At 38.5% G+C, this 17,035-nt stretch overlaps 1 protein-coding gene and 1 pseudogene across 10 annotated transcripts in view; both read left to right on the top strand.

Annotated features, from left to right (window-relative positions):
• RBMS3 (RNA binding motif single stranded interacting protein 3) overlaps positions 1–17,035 on the top strand; it is a 705,499-nt gene that overhangs the window by 127,925 nt on the left and 560,539 nt on the right. The window lies entirely within an intron of this gene.
• On the top strand, positions 12,677–13,003 carry LOC137773655 (large ribosomal subunit protein P1 pseudogene; annotated as a pseudogene).

Here is a 17,035-nt window from a genome sequence, read left to right as displayed (position 1 = left end):
TGAATCAGTTTGCTGTACACCTGATACTAACACAACATTGTAAATCAACTATACTTCAATATAATATAAAAATTAAAAAATAAAAATGTCACATCTTTGTGTATTCACACACGCAGACATGCACACTTTTTTGGCTTAATCATTTTGTTTTATTTTTACTTTTTGTTGACAGGATTAGCAAAATGTCATTCTATTGAAAGCTCACTTCTTTTTATTTAACTTGTAGAGCTATAGCTAAAATCGGCAGAATTTTTAAATGCTCAAATTTGCTGTCTGTGTGTTATAGTCACTTACCTATATGCAGGTTTCTAATGCCAAGGAAGAAGTGATCTTAATGTTAAGTGTGAGCATCATAAAAATCATATTTATGAAAATCAGACACATGCTGTTCTCATAGTGTCCTGAATGGAAGCTCTCGCATGGAGAACTGCCTGGTACACTCTGTAGAGCCAATGTAGATGCCAGTGCAGTTCAGTAATAAATTTATGAGCAAGAACAATACAAATGATCAGGATAACTAACAATTGCACGTGCTTACTCAGAACCAGAGGCTGTTCTAAGTCGTTCACATCTGCTCCATTCACTGAATCATCCTAGCAGCTCTAAGAGGGGTGCACTATTTTTAACCTTAGCTCTCAGATGTGGAAACTGAGGCTCAGAGAGGTTCAATAACCTCTCCAAGGTAGCATGACCTTGAGGAACCTTGTATGCAAACCTCAGCAGTTTTCAGGGTCCCATTCTCTGCTACTGTGCTCTATGGCTGAACAGTAGGGGCAATTTTGCTCATCAATATACTCAGCATAATTTGATTAAAACATGAATAGTCAAAGGATGTTAGTACAGGCAGATACTATATACTAATTATAATTTGATTCAAGTATGCAGATTTAAAGAACTATAATATAGGCCGCTGCGATATCTGAGTGTGATTAGGTTACACAGTCAAAGATCTCAGTCTGGGAAGATGCTTCCAGGGTCTCCATTTAACCAGGCACTTAAGCACTCCTACAGCCTCCTCCCTTTTCTCCCTAAGAGATAACTGAGTTAGACTCGGGCATCACGCTTGCTTCTGTGGCTGAAATGACTCTTAGCACAGTCCTGTTTACAGTGGGTACAAATCAGTGTCCCCAAAGCTAATCTGGATAAATCAACATCATGAAATTAGGTTGTTGAGATTTTCTGGCATGTGTGTAAATATTCTCACTTGGGTAATAATAGGATAATTCACATTATGAATGGAAATAAAATTAGTGAATAAATATTAATGTCTTTAAGAGACATTGCAGAACTTAGAGAAAGCATTTCTAAAAATAGGTGCCTTTTTGAAAACTGAGTAAATAAAATATTTCGGTTTAGTTTACATCCAAATTACAGATTTGTTTTGACTTAAGTTGGTCTTTGATTTTTCTGTAATACCTTCATATCTCTAAACAGTTCTGACATAATTCTTCAACGTTTTAAATATAACTATCATGTTAATTAGCTCACTTGGTCAGAATTTGGTTCAAATAACAACATGATCTTGGGTTTACTTCTCATATGGGTCAAAACAGTACATTTATGTGTAAGGATACAGAATCCGGAGCCAGACTTCCCGGGATATAAGACCAGCTCTAACATGTCAACTACGTACCTAATGTTTATATGCTTCAGTTTCCTCATCTGTATAATGTTTGGAACAATGTATGACACACCACAAACACTATAAAAATGATGGTTAAGGGGAAAAAAAGGTCCTCAAGTTTAAAAAGCAATCATAATCTCATTCTTGGTACTAAATTGGTACAGAGTAAGCCATTTGATTATGGTGTTTAAATGACCCTTAGGGAAATTATATGTGTAAACAGGTACAGATTTCTGACTCTCTGATGTCATCATATACATTATATTTTTATTCCTTTTCTTTCTAAATAGTGGAATGAACTTACAGCAGCAGATCCTAGCTCTTTTGAAAAGCACACATCTCATATTGTGTAATCACTAACACAAAACAATTGTTTTCTTCAGAATATATATAATACAGAGTTGAAGAATCTACATCAAAAATGTTCAGCTATGATGAGGCTGAGATTGAAGCCCTTTTCACAAAGGATGTTTTGTTATCTGGTGGATTTATATTGGACCAGGATTGCCAACTAAAGTCCCTTCCCTTGAAGGTTGCAATGTTGCATAATTAGTTTGCTGTTGCAGTCAGATGGCTAACAACCTTTATTCTAATCCCAGTGCAGAATGAAATAGACTCTCAGAGCTGGAAGGAACCTTGAGGTCACCTAGTTCAGCTTGCTCATATTATAGATGAGAAAACAGCCTCTGGCAGATTAAATGTCACCTGGCAAGTTAGTTAGCTGTCTATCAGGATCTCGGAAAAAAGTTGCATTTTTAAGTGGTTATTTCAGTTATCTGTTTCTGCATAAAAATTAGCAATAAATAACAAAGTGGCTAAAAACAAGTATGATATATTGCTTATTAAATTGTTGATTTTTTTGAATAAGTTTGTGATTCTCTGCATTGACCTGGTAGGCTTTCTGCTCCATGTGGTGCCACCTAGGGTCACATACACAGATCTGTTTATCAGAGAGCTCTGTGGAGAACCCTCAGTTGGGGCACCTCAGTTCTCCTTTCCATGGCCTCTTTCTCCATATGCTGTCTTGGCCTCCAGGGAATCTCCGTGGAGCCTCTCTCTCCTGCAGAATATTCTGTGACTGAAGTGGCACATGTTTTAGCCTTAACTCTTAACATAGTCTTCCTTTCAATGACTACACATTATTGTCTTTAAAGCTTATCTATAAAAACCCATTTCAAGAAATTATGCTGTTGGAATAATTTCCTTACAGGATAGTGGCTGTGTTACAAGACAAGGCATCTCAAGAGAATAAATCCCAATGTATAAGTGGTTATCAAAACGACTTGTGTCAAACTTGCGGATAACCATTGGTCAAAGAAAAGTATTATGGTCCAGACCAGCATAACATGAGAGGGCATTATAATAGAGTGTAAATTATGGAAGATGTGTTCATTTGGAGCTACCCATGTGCCTTCCGACCATGGTGGCAGATAATTTATGTGGTCAAAGTCAAAAGAGCAAGTTGTGGGCTTCCCTGGTGGCGCAGTGGTTGAGAATCTGCCTGCCGATGCAGGGGACACGGGTTCGAGCCCTGGTCTGGGAAGATCCCGCATGCCGCGGAGCAACTAGGCCCGTGAGCCACAACTACTGAGCCTGCGTGTCTGGAGCCTGTGCTCCACAACAAGAGAGGCCACGATAGTGAGAGGCCCGCGCACCGCGATGAAGAGTGGCCCCCGCTTGCCACAACCGGAGAAGGCCCTCGCACAGAAACGAAGACCCAACACAACCAAAAATAAATAAATAAATAAACAATAATTAAAAGAGCAAGTTGTGAGAACACAATGTGTTAACACATAGAACTGATGCTTCTCTAATTAATTTCTTGCCTTGCTTCACTGAAACAATCCTACAGTAGACTGTAGGATTAGGATGAAATTTTCCAGAATATGATAAGCAACAGGAATATTCACATTGGTTTTGGCAGCTACTGTTTCTTTTTTTAATTGAAGTATAGTTGATTTACAGTATTATATTAGTTTCAGGTGTCTAGCATAGTGGTTCAGTATTTTTATAGATTATACTCCATTAAAAGTTATTACCAGATAATGGCTGTATTTCCCTGTGCTATGCAATATATCCTTGCTGCCTATCTTTTTTTTTTTTTAAACAACAATCATTTTTAAAATTTATTTATTTATGGCTGTGTTGGGTCTTCGTTTCTGTGCGAGGGCTTTCTCTAGTTGTGGCAAGCGGGGGCCACTCTTCATCGTGGTGCATGGACCTCTCACTGTCGCGGCCTCTCTTGTTGCGGAGCACAGGCTCCAGATGCGCAGGCTCAGTAGTTGTGGCTCACGGGCCTAGTTGCTCCATGGCATGTGGGATCTTCCCAGACCAGGGTTTGAACCCGTGTCCCCTGCATTGGCAGGCAGATTCTCAACCACTGCGCCACCAGGGAAGCCCCTATCTATTTTATATATAGTAATCTGTATCTCTTAATCCCATACCTGTATCTTGCCCCTCCTCCCTTCCCTCGCCCCTCTGGTAACCACTAGTTTGTTCTCTATATCCATGAGTCTGTTTCTGTTTTGCTATATACATCCAATTGTTTTATATTTTTAGATTACACATATAAATGATATACAGTATTTGTCTTTCTCTAACTTCTTTCACTGAGCATAATATTCTCTAAGTCCATCCACATTGCTGCAAATGGCAGAATTTCATTAATTTTTATGGCTGAGTAATATTCCATTGTATATATGTACCACATCTCCTTTACCCATTCATCTGTTGATGGGCATGTGGGTTGCTTCCAAATCTTGGCTATTGTGAATATGCTGCTGTGAACATCGGGGTGCATGTATCTTTTCAAATTAGTGTTTTCATTTTCTTCCAGATATATACCCAGGGGTGGAATTGCTGGATCATATGGTAGTTCTATTTTTAGTTTTTTGAGGAATTTCCATACTGTGTTCTATAGTGGCTGCATCAATTTACATTTCCACCAACAGCATATGAGGGTTCCCTTTTCTCCACATCCTCAACAGCATTTGTTATTTGTAGACTTTTTGATGATGACCATTTTGACAGGTGTGAGGTGATATCTCATGTGAGGTGATATCTCAATGATATCTCATTGATTTGCATTTCTCTAATAATTAGCAATGTTGTGCATCTTTTCTCATACCTGTTAGCCATCTATATGTCTTCTTTGGAAAAATGTCTATTCAGGTCTTCTGCCCATTTTTGATTGGATTGTTCATTTTTTTGATATTGAGTTGTGTGAGCTGTTTATATATTGTGGATATTAACCCCTTGTTGGACATATCATTTGCAAATATTTTCCTCCCATTCAGTAGTTTGTCTTTTTGTTTTGTTGATTTTTTTTTTTTAGCTGTGAAAAGGGTTTTAAGTCCCATTTGCTTATTTTTGCTTTTATTTCTTTTGCCATAGGAGGATGATTCAAGAAAATATTGCTACAATTTACAGCAAAGAGTGTTCTGCCTAAATTCTCTTCTAGGAGTTTTATGATTTCGGGTCTTAACACTTAGGTTTTTAATCCATTTTGAGTTTGTTTTATATATAGTGTGAGGATATGTTCTTATCTCATTGTTTTACATGTAGTTGTCCAGTTTTCCCAACATCACTTATAGAAGAGACTGTGTTTTCCCCATTGTATATTCTTGCTTCCTTTGTCAAAGATTAATTATTGTAGCTGTGTGGGTTTAATTATGGGCTCTCTGTTCTGTTCCATTGATTTGTCTATTTTTGTGCCAGTACTATACTGTTTTAATTACTGTAGGTTTGTAGTATAGTCTGAAGTTTGGGCGGGTGATAACACCAGCTTTTTGCTTTTTTCTCAAGATTGCTTGGCAATTCAGAGTCTTTTGTGGTTACACATGAATTTTAGGAGATTTTTGTTCTAGTTCTGTGAAAAAAATTCATGGGTATTTTGATAGTGATTGCATTAAATCTATAGATTGCTTTGGGTAGCATGGACATTTTATCAATATTAATTCTTCCAGGCCAAAACCATGGGGCATCTCTCCACTTCTTTGTATCATCTTCAATTTCCTTCATCAGTGTTTTATAGTTTTCAGAATACAGGACTTTCACCTCCTTAGTTAAGTTCATTCCCAGGTATTTTACTCTTTTTGATGTGATTTTAAATGGGATTTTTTAAACATTCTCTTTCTGATAATTCATTATTAGTGTACAGAAAAGCAAAAGATTTCTGTATACTTCATCTTGTATCCTGAAACTTTGCTAAATTCATTTATTTGTTCTAATAGTTTTTTTGGTGGAGACTTTAGGGTTTTCTATATAATGCGTCATGTCATCTGTAAATAGTGACAGTTTTACTTTTTCCCTTTTAAGTTGGATGCCTTTTATTTGTTTTTCCTGTCTGATTGCTGTGGCTAGGACTTCCAATACTATGTTAAGTAAAAGTGGCAAGAGTGGGCATCCTTGTCTTTTTCCTGAATTTAGAGGAAAGAATTTCAGCTTTTCACCATGGAGTATGATATTAGCTGTGGGTTTTTTCATAAATGGCTTTTGTTATACTGAGATAAGTTCTCTCTATATTCAGTATGATGAGAGTTTTTTTTAATCATGAATGGATATTGAATTTTGTCCAATGCTTTTTCTAGAGCTATTGAGATGATCATGTGATTTTTATCCTTCCTTTTGCTAATGTGTTGTATCTCATGGATTTATTTGAGAATATTGAACCATCCTTGCATTCCTGGAATAATTCCAACTTGATCATGGTGTATGATCCTTTTTATATGTTGTTGGATTTGATTTGCTAATATTTTGTTGAGGATTTTTGCATCTATACAAAATTAAAGATATTGGCCTGTAATTTTGTTTTTTGTAGTGTCTTTGGGTTTGGTATCATGGTAATGGTGGCCTTGTAGAATGAATTTGGGAGTGTTCTGTCATCTTCAATTTTTTAAAAGCAGTTTGAAAAGGGTGGGTATTAGCTTTTCTTTATATGTTTGGTAGAATTCCCTTGTGAATCCATCCAGTCCTGGACCTCTGTTTGCTTGGAGATTTTTTTATTACAAATTCAATATCACTACTAGTGATTGGTCTATTCAAATTGTCTGTTTCTTCTTGATTCAGTCTTAGCAGGTTGTATGTTTCTACAAATTTATTTACTTCTTGTAGTTTGTCCAATTTGTTAGCCACTGTTTCTTTAGTTCAGATAGTGAGATTCGATAAACCAGGCAGCTGTCAATATTTCAACATTTAAATATTCAACCATAACACTAGAAAAAATATTTCCAATGCATATGTAATAAAAAAGTAAAGGCATGAGAACACAACTTTGGGTGTGATTTACCAAAAGAAAGAACGAGACTTCAGTGTGTCTTTTATTTGGGATGAAGATTATTCTGGCCTTGACCCTCTAGTGAACTGCTGCAGCCAGTAACTCAGAAAGGAAAAAAAAAAAAAAAAAAGTGCTTCCATTAAACTGGCAGCCTCCTAACAAATTTTGCCCATCAGCACGCACACACATCAGTCATGAAGGCATGTCTTCCATGAGGCTTCTCTTGGCCGCTCTCAAGTCCTTGACACACACCTTGTCACTGACAGCTAGTATGCAAATTGCCTAAAAGCTCCATTAGGCTGATCTAGGCAAGGGAAGCCCATCTGTCAGTTCTGTGACACTTTCCCTTTTGGATCCTCATGTGGGAATATGTTCTTGAGACACCCAGATGGATGAATTTGTGCCAGTGTCTGGAATCACCAACCTTGGAGGAAATTGTCACTTCTACTTTTTTTTTATAGACTTTAATATTTGATCTCCTCTTCCCCCTGCTAATAAAGAATAACATTTAAATGGATGGAAAAGTTTTCTATTCTAAATAAAAAGGACACATTATTATTTTATGCACAGAAGAAGGAACATGATGAGCCCTCTGTTTGGGAAATCATGGTATTACTGGGTGTTTTCCAATACTGTGTGTGTGGTCTGATCTTCACAGGAGAGAACACACAATTTCAAATTAGCTGGAACTTGTCAGCTGTTGCTGATAGAGGTTGGAAGTTTTGGGGAAAAACAGTGGCATGACATTATTTCAACAGGCCTGCCTATTAAAGGCATTGATTGGAAATGGCCTCATGATTCCTATCCCCTCTTTCTTCTTTTCTAAAAAAGACAACAATTACATGTAAGCAATTGGAAAAGGAAGTCTAACCTCCTTGTTCCAATGGTTTTATGAGCATACTCAAGTCTCTTGCCCATCTCAAGTTGAAATCCCAAGAGAAAAGTTAGAATTGGCAACAGCAGATTCAGAAAAGCACCTATAACTATGATCATTGATATCTGTTCATTATAAACAAACTTCTTTTATCCATCTGGTCTACCAGAATGGTCCACTCATGTTTCTTTCTAAATGAAGGTAGAGTGGCATAAAAGTAATGTTGGCCTCACCAAGCTGGGAAAGAAAACATTAAGGATCAGAAAATAGTTCATAGAAATGTACAGTAAATTATAATCTAGAACCAGGAAGATAAAATGTTTCCTCTTTTTGAAAAATTCACAACTCTATGTCAAACGATATATGCAGGTATATGAAAGGTTTATGACGGGACAGGACTGATGCTTTTGATCATTTTGGCACCTAAATGGTTAATTCATCAGATTTAGAGTCTGCTTTCCATTTTTCAGGAAATGGTCCAAAAAACGGACTGTTGTTATTGACAGGACTACCAAACTAGTTATTATTTGCTAATAATGTTGTGTTAAAAGTCTGAGCAGAGCATCTTGCCAGAGAGAGAGTAAAACTTTTACGCCCAACAGTGTTTGGATGAGCAAGATAATTATACCCTTGTCCACAGCAGATGCTCTGTTCTTCGCTTTGGCAGTTTCCCTGTTCAGTGTGCAAATAATTTTCTCCGCTGAAGTTGGTGGCTATTTGTGACAAATACATTTCTTTTCCAGCAAAGAATGGATCTTTTCCATCATCACTCACAAATAGCCACTGAATTGAGTTTTTATTGTTTTAAACACACACGCAAATCTGATATGAAGCAGAAAGAAATTTATGTTCATGTCCCATAGCCATCAGAGGATGTGATATGAAGAAAGAAGTTATCTACCAAACTAGTTGGAAAAATACATTGTAACAATTATTTCAATATCCCTATTAAAATCAAAATTTAAAAATTATGTCTCAATGTTGATAGGCAAATGAATTTTTAATTCAAGTATACACAAGTTCGGTTTATAATGGAATAGACCTTTATTTACATGTATTGATATTTACAAAGATCTTACGAGCTCTCTCTATCTCTGTATTTTTGTAACAGGCAAAATTTAGTTGATACATATATAATGAGACCTAGAATATGGAGCTCACTTCCCTCACAGTTTTTACAGATATGTGTGACTGTCCTACGTTTGAAAAGATGAGTGTATTCTTGGCCAGTGATGAGTAAATATATTTCCGTAACTTCTCTTGGCTCAGCCCAGCTGCTATAACTCTGTCTATAAGCAGCAGGCTAGCAGGTGTTTGGCAGAGAGTTGCAGAGGGAGAAGAAAGGAGGAGGTCTATTTTCCATATCTCCTTTTTTCTGCTCTTCACACAGGCCCCCATCAGTAGAAAGGCTGGCACAGCCTCTCCTCAAGATGCCATGTTTTCACAACCATATAGCACAGCATACATTTATCTCATAAAACTAAGAAAGTAATTGGGGGTTAGGTTTCTGGATTATCCCAGGATCTACCAAGAACAATCACTATTGACAAGATTTTTATGGTAAAATTCAACATCTAGCAAACGACTAAGTACCAACTGAAAGACTGGTCCTCAGAACAGTAAGTCTCCTACATATGAACGAGTTCTGTTCAGAGAGCGCATTAAGTCCAATTGGTTCGTAAGTCCAAGAAAGTTAGCTTAGGTACCCAATGAACACAATCAGCTGTTTAAGTTCACACAAATAATACATAAAAAACAAACAAAAAATAAAACATTTTTAATCTTACAGTATAGTACCTTGAAAAACACAGTAGTATAGTACAACACCTGGCATACAGGGCCTGGCACTGAGTGAACAGGCAAGAAGAGTTACTGACTGGAGGAGGGAGAGGAGGTGGGAGATGATAGAGCTGAAGGATCATCAGCTATAGGAAATGGAGGGCAAGCTGCAATTTCACTCATGCCTGACGTTGATTGGCACAGGTTCTGGTTCCTTGCTGGAACCAGCTGCACATTCGCCTCTTTGAAAGGTCACAAATTGAAGGTTCGTATGTAGGGGACTTACTGTATATAAAGTGTTGAGGGTCAGGGCCCCACGCCCTGTCCTCAACTCTCCAGTGTGCCAAGTCAGGGATAGCTACTAAAGGATGAAATACTGCACAGAATATTTATCACCAGCAGAGGCAGGAGGAGAAGGGCCCCTAAATAGAGCCTTAAGCAGGGAGGAGATAAATCTGCCTGTGATACAGGTTTCTCAGAGGAGGTGGAATTTGAGTCAGGATATGTAGGTTTTCTCCTACCAGGGGGAGCCAGGAGGAGGGCATCCCACATAGAACAAGAGCACTGATCTGGAGGCAGTAGATTCCACTTTGCCAAACTCTCGAACACCACGATTAGGTGAGATGGCACGAAAAAGGATAAGTGGCCTGTTTGAACATTGACATCATTTCTCTCCTCTTCGAAGTTGCAGCTGAAAAATAAGGAACAATCCAGTATAGTCTCGAGAAGATACTAGACTATGATGTACAGTCCTATCCTAATAAAGATCTAATAACTCATGTACTTACAAATATAGTTCTAGTTGTATGTAAGAGTCACATTGAGATATTATTGAAGATGGTATCAGGACACTAGGATTCTAGGTGCGTGCAGGGTTAAATGAGATTAGTGATAACTCCTACTCACATGGCACTGCCAGGTCATTGTTATCTTAGATCTTCAGTGTGAGATTTTCACCTCTGTTTCCAGATGAAGAGAATTGAGTGTGCGTGGACCATTCACAGAACTGAATTGCTGCTTCAAATGGCACATCCCAAGTTATAAATAACTGAGCCAATCGTGTGTAAAGTTGGGAACTTCCTTCCCAGTTGAATGATCAATGAGGAACCAGGGACGTAGTCCTCCTGGTCTCCTCCTTCCTTTCACTTAACCTTCCCCGTACAGGCTGCACTCTGTCCTCTCATTTCTTTCGTTTTTAAATTAATTTTTATTGGAGTATAGTTGACATGTATCCACTCTTTTTTAGATTCTTTTCTCATATAGGTCATTACAGAGTATTGACTAGAGTTCCCTTTGCTATACAGTAGGTCCTTATTAGTTATCTATTTTATATATTGTACTGTGTATATGTCAATCACAATCTACCAATTTATCCACCCTGCCTTTCCCCCGGTAACCATAAGTTTGCTTTCTACATCTGTGACTCTACTTCTGTTTTGTAATTAAGTTCACTTGTACCATTTTTTTAGATTCCACATGTAAGCGATGTCATATGGTGTTTGTCTTTCTCTGCCTGACTTACTTGTCCTCTCGTTTCTAATCACGTATCTGACATATCTATCCTTTCACACCCTTCCCCTGTGGGAAGGAGCTTATATACCTTCAGTATAAACAACCGACTTGGGGATATTACTTTCTCTTTGTTGAGAATTTTTTCAGGTTTTATGACGAGGTCCATTTCTATCAATGTTGAAGCATTTTTAGTGGTTTCTGGGTTTATCCTCGTGTCTGGTTTTTGTAATAAATACATACAAAAACGGGACTGTAATCACGTAAAGGGGAATTACCTGGTTAAGCAAATTTTACAAAATATTACAGAAAAAAATATATCCTTCTCATGAGATAGCCCAGAAAAGGACCACACACTTTTTCCATTATGTGTGTATAGCTGAATCTGTTTCTCACCTCACTTTCATTCTTTAGGAATTACCACCAGGGTCTCTTGGTTAAAAAAAAAATGAGTTCGAACCCCAAACAAAGGAATATCATTCTCCCTCAAATAACTTAATTACTCAGAAATGCTTTTTGGCAAAACGCAGTTTCTAGCATCTTCCATCTCCCTGCAATTTATCCATACTCTGGATTACCTCATTCATTCATTCTGACAGGGGACTGTATTTGTATCATTGCCTGACAGATGTGTTACATGTTTCAGTCTTAAAATATTCGACTCTGAGCTCAGGGCTGCATACTTGGGGGATGATGTTAAATCAGCCTCGGCGTCGCACTGCTGCCATCGCGCCAAATAACTCAGGGGAAAATGATAAGGGTATAAAGAGATCAGTAAGGCAAGAGAATCCATGCTTTCAAAAGTAAGGCAAAAAAAAAAAAAAAAAAAAGTAAGGCAAAATAGGAAAAAGACTATCGGTCAAGCACTGGGGAGCAAATAAAGCAAGAACAGGCCGCGTTTGGGACACCCTTACGCCGCAGTGAGCCATTACCCTGTGAGTAGTAAATTCTCTCACGTTTGCCTAACTCCTGTAATATAGGTCATGCTAAAATACAGCCGTAAGACTCACCGGCACATCGATCAGCCTGGCATTGCTCTCTCTTCTCTCCTAATAGAATCAAATGAGGACATGCCTGATGAATGCTGTGAAGGACAATCCCAGGTCATTTCTATGGGAGCCATCACAACAGAGCAGTCTCCCTGCTTAAAGAAGATCTGTATGACTCACATCTTTGTAAACGTGAAATATGCAAATAGGCTTCTGCCCTTTGAGATGATATCACTCAAGGGAGCCCTCATAAGTGCCTGGTTATGTTGGATGTTTTGATGGAAAACCAGCAAACTGTAGAAACTGGCATCCTTTATTGAGTCATAGGTACTCAGACGTGCATCAAAAAGCAATCATTTCTTTTTTTTTTTAGCAAAGGCATTGCATTATTCTAAATTTGCAAAAAAAAAAAAGAGAATCACTTGCAGACAGAAGAGAGTAAAACTTACGAACATTTGCAAATAAGAATTTTTTTTTTTATATGCTAATGATCACGGAGACTGTGTGAAGATGGGTCCAGCTTTCCTCAGCTGCCGCTAAGGTGCTTGGTCCTTGGGGTGAGGCCCTCGCTTCATCCCGCGACTAGCACTGAGTCTGGCAGCCCCCGCCTAGCACTTGCCTGCACCATGGCCTCCGTCTTGGAGCTCGCCTGCATCTTACTCAGCCCTCATCCTGCACCACGATGAGGTGATGGGCACTGAGGATAAAATCAATGCCCTCATTAAAGCAGCCAGTATAAATGTTGAACCTTTCTGGCCACACTTGTTTGCAAAGGCTTTGGCCAATGTCAACATCAGGAGCCTCATCTGCAATGTGGGGGCTGGTGGACCTGCCCAGCAGGAGGTCCTGCCCCCTCCGCCACTGATGCCCCAGCTGAGAATAAGAAAGTAGAAGCAAAGAAACAAGAATCTGAAGAGTCTGATGGTGGCATGGGCTTTGGTCTTTTTGACTAAACCTCCTTAGTAACATATTCAATAAAAAGCTGAGCTCTAAAAAAAAAAAAAAGGTCCAGAGCCCTTGAATATCAGTTGAAGGAAGATACTCTTTAGCATTTCATGATTTTCTTTCTTTTTTTTTTTTAACATTTGGATAAAGTGTGAAAATTAAGTTTTGTTTTAGGAAGATAAAGCTTAAGGTTGTGTGCAGGACAGATTACAGTATCAATACTTGGAGCCTGGGAACAGGAAACACAATTTGGAGACAGGAACATTGATCCATATGTGAAATGAAGTGCTCCCAGACAAGAGCAGAGGCAAGGGAGTGAATGGAGAAAGACAGATGTGAGAGGCACAGCGAAGGAAGCATAAGCAGGACTTGGTTGCCCGGATGAGACAGAGCCATGAAGATCAAAAACAGATGTATCCAGATGTTAAGTCACCAAAGCACAGCTGATCTGTGAAAAATGGCTGCTAAGTGAAAGTTGAACATTCAAGACATAATGTGTTATGAAACGTTGCTGCCGTGATTTGGGGCAACACGTGGAGATGCCCGGAAGCACAGCAGGTATCTGGAAAAGGTCACCAGGGGATGCAGGCTGAAAGCAGGCTGTGGGCGGAAAAAAACAACATGTGAGAAAGCATGGGTGCAAATGACCACAGAGGACTCACATCTGAAAGTGGAAATCCCTGACTGGTATGGGGAGGGGTGGAGGGGAGGCTGGGGAGGCTGGTGGAGAAGAGATGGCAGCAGGTTTGCTTAGAAGCTGTTGAAATTTAAGCTTGAGGGTCCCTCCTCTTCTCCGCCCTTTTCAATAGTCCTATATCTAATCTTATATCTTCATTCTGTATTCTTCTTCTTAAAAAGTCCAGTGACCATCCAAATTGGACACATAAACTTTAGCCCCACAAAAGCCACATTCTTCCGTTGCCTAGAAGTGTGTTCACATGGTCATATGGGCTTGGAAACTTTGCAAAAGATATTTTGATAACAGCTGGTTAAGACCCTGTCCTTTTCCATGTCAGCTGCCCCATCCTCACTTTTCCCAAGTGGTGGTGGTATTTTGGAATTCCGCTGAGGGGAGGCTGGTAGAGATGAACTTAGTCTGGATACATGCGTGTTTGTGTTAACACTAGCTGTCCTGTGGTAAGAATGATTTCCAAGAATCTCAAACTGCCCACTGTGTGATCTTCTGGGCATTGTGGCAGTCATACCCGGCCACGAGATCCTAGTGTGTTAGGTGTGTTGCCTCCGGCCCCTAACACTGCAACTATATGGGAAGGAGGAGAAAAAGATTTATTTGCAAGATCTGAAGCCAAAAGATACGTCTATGCAAAATTCTTCCCAATATTTTGTCCCCAAATTTGTCATCCCAACCATTTATAAGCCATTACCATTAATGAGTTGTGAGGCTGAAGAAAAAAAATATTCTAAACTATCGATTAAAAATATGTATAACTCATTCACTTTGCTGTACACGTGAAACTAATACAACATTGTAAATCAGCTATGCTCCAATAAAAAATAAAACATAAAAGAAAATAAAAATAAAATCTATTCCTAAAAAAAAAGCCTCTCTATCAGCCACTAGAGGACAGACAGAATTACTTTTTTATTCTCTCTACAGAAAATATTATGAATTTACTGTCATATTATGAGAGAAAGAGTATGCAGACAAAAAAGAAGGAGAATTATTTTTGAAGTGTGTCAGGGTGTTAACATTGTTATTTCAACACTTTCAATGCTTATGTTTTTAAAAAAATTTATCAGCTTTTTAAAACTGGTGATTTGTTGCAACACTTTTTCATTCTAAATGAATATTCATTTTTGTAACCAGTTTTATACTTATAAATTTTATTCTTTTTTTAATGAATCCTCCTGCCCCCAGTTTGTAGTTTTAGGTACTACAAAACCTGGATCTCTCCCTGCATTGGGGGGTTGATCTTAATTTCATAATGAAGTACATAATCTTAATGTCTGGCCCAAGCATGCAGACCATTTTGGAATTAAACACCTGCTGTGATCTGAATGTTTGTGTCCCCTCCCCCCACCAAATTCCTGTGTTAAAATCCTAATGCCCAATGTGACGGTATTAAGATGGGGGAGCCTTAGGGAGATGCTTAGATCACGAGGGTGGAGCCCTGGTGAATGGGATTAGTGCTCTTATAAAGACCCCACAGAACACCCTTTGCCCCTTTGCCCTGTGAGGATACAGGATAATCTGGGAGCTGGGAGAGGGTCCTCACCCAACCATGCTGGCCTCAGATCTTGAACCTCCAGCCTTCAAAACTGTGAGAAATATAAAATCCTGTTGTTTATAAGCCACCCAGCCTATGGTAATTTGTTATAGCAGCAGGAAGGAACTAGCGGCATCCGTTGCTTTCAGCTTTTGTGTGTTCACCCTTTTTACGTTCTGTCATCTAGCTCTACTCTATAATATCCTCATCCTCTAATTCTTATAATTACAGAATGTCTTAGTGGTTTGTATATTAGTGGAATACATTACTATTCCCTAATACTCTATATCCCAATGCAGTTTAAAAAGAGTTCCACTCTCTGCATAACATGGTATTTGAGAAATATATTTAACCAGAACTTTAATACTGGTTCAAATCGTAGATAAGTGGTTCAAATCAAAACTGCAGAATATAAACCAGAGTTAAGATCTCGACCTGTAACATTATTCCATGTAGAGGATTTCAGGAATTAGAACTAGTTTATTTAGTAAAGTATTGTCAGAAGTACACAAATGATCTTGAATGGAGAGAGATTATCTACCACCTATCATTACTCCGTTAAAACAAATGTTATATAATTAAATATTAAATGCTAAATAATAATGGAGTCATTTTATAATGAATATATAAGGTATATTCTAGCCCACAGGAAGACCACCCACTGAAATTGAAGTTTATATAATGAACAAATTTGGAATGTCAGTGATCATTTTTCTGAATTTTCCCAATCCCTCTGTGTCTTTTATGAAAAAGAATCTGTAAGATTAGGTAGGGATAAGACAAGAGGATATTGCTTGGTCACTAGAAGTAAAGTATCAGCTACAGACCTAATTTTCATTTTCTTCCATTCATAAACAAGTCTTATCTTTATTTGACCAGCCAGGGTATAATAAGTAGCTCAAAGTGGATGGAACACATCGGGTCACCCCACTTTCAGTCTTCTCATCATGAGGAAGCAAATGCAAAGCATGCATCTTTTTGCCGTTATCTCTGTGCTCACACAAGATGGTAGAGTGTGTCCACAATAGGAACTGGTGGCCAAGATTAGAGGTGTGTCTGTCTGTCATTCTCAAACTGCTAACATATGACACTAACTGGCCCTGCCAGACACCTTAGTACTGATTGAAATTAATGACTAGTGGAATCTAAGTAAATAAAAGGAAACCTGTCTTTGCACATAGCACAGCCAGCCTTGAGGTGAGTAGACAGTCAACAATGTGGAATATTGTAGTACAGTCGTCCCTCGTTACCTGCCAGGATTGGTTCCAGGGCCTCCCTCAGATACTAGAATCCACAGATGCTCAAATCCCTTGTATGAAATGGAAATAGGGTGGTACAGTCGGCCTCCGTGTCTGAGAGTTCGGCAGCCTTGGACATGGAAAGCAGACTGTACCCCAAACAGTGCTTCTCGGCTAGTGGTGGGTGTATTAGGGTCTCATTCTTCTGTTTGCCTAAACTGGAGGACTTTAGGCATTAAGAAGGAGTTCTGCCACTGTGGTGTAGTCTGCACTTTGGGCATCTTTACTTTCCTCTGTTGAAATCAGAACCCAACACCAGAGGATGCTGGATTCTACTAGTTAAAAAAGATTCCTTTGCCAAAAAATGTCTTAAATATGGCCATAACTCATTTGAGTAAAAGTCACCACAGTGGTAGAGAAAATTCCATGTGGTTAAGTACCTTCTCTCATTTTATTTTATCTCTATTATTATGAAAGTAATTTTCTCTGATTTCTGTAAACCACTAGAAAAAGCAATCAAATTAATTGCATTTATTGTCTTTGAGAACTCTGGTTATAAAAGTTGACCATTTCA

Source organism: Eschrichtius robustus, chromosome 12 (assembly GCF_028021215.1).
Source record: "Eschrichtius robustus isolate mEscRob2 chromosome 12, mEscRob2.pri, whole genome shotgun sequence".
NCBI lineage: Eukaryota > Metazoa > Chordata > Mammalia > Artiodactyla > Eschrichtiidae > Eschrichtius > Eschrichtius robustus.
This window is presented reverse-complemented; position numbering and strand designations above follow the sequence as displayed.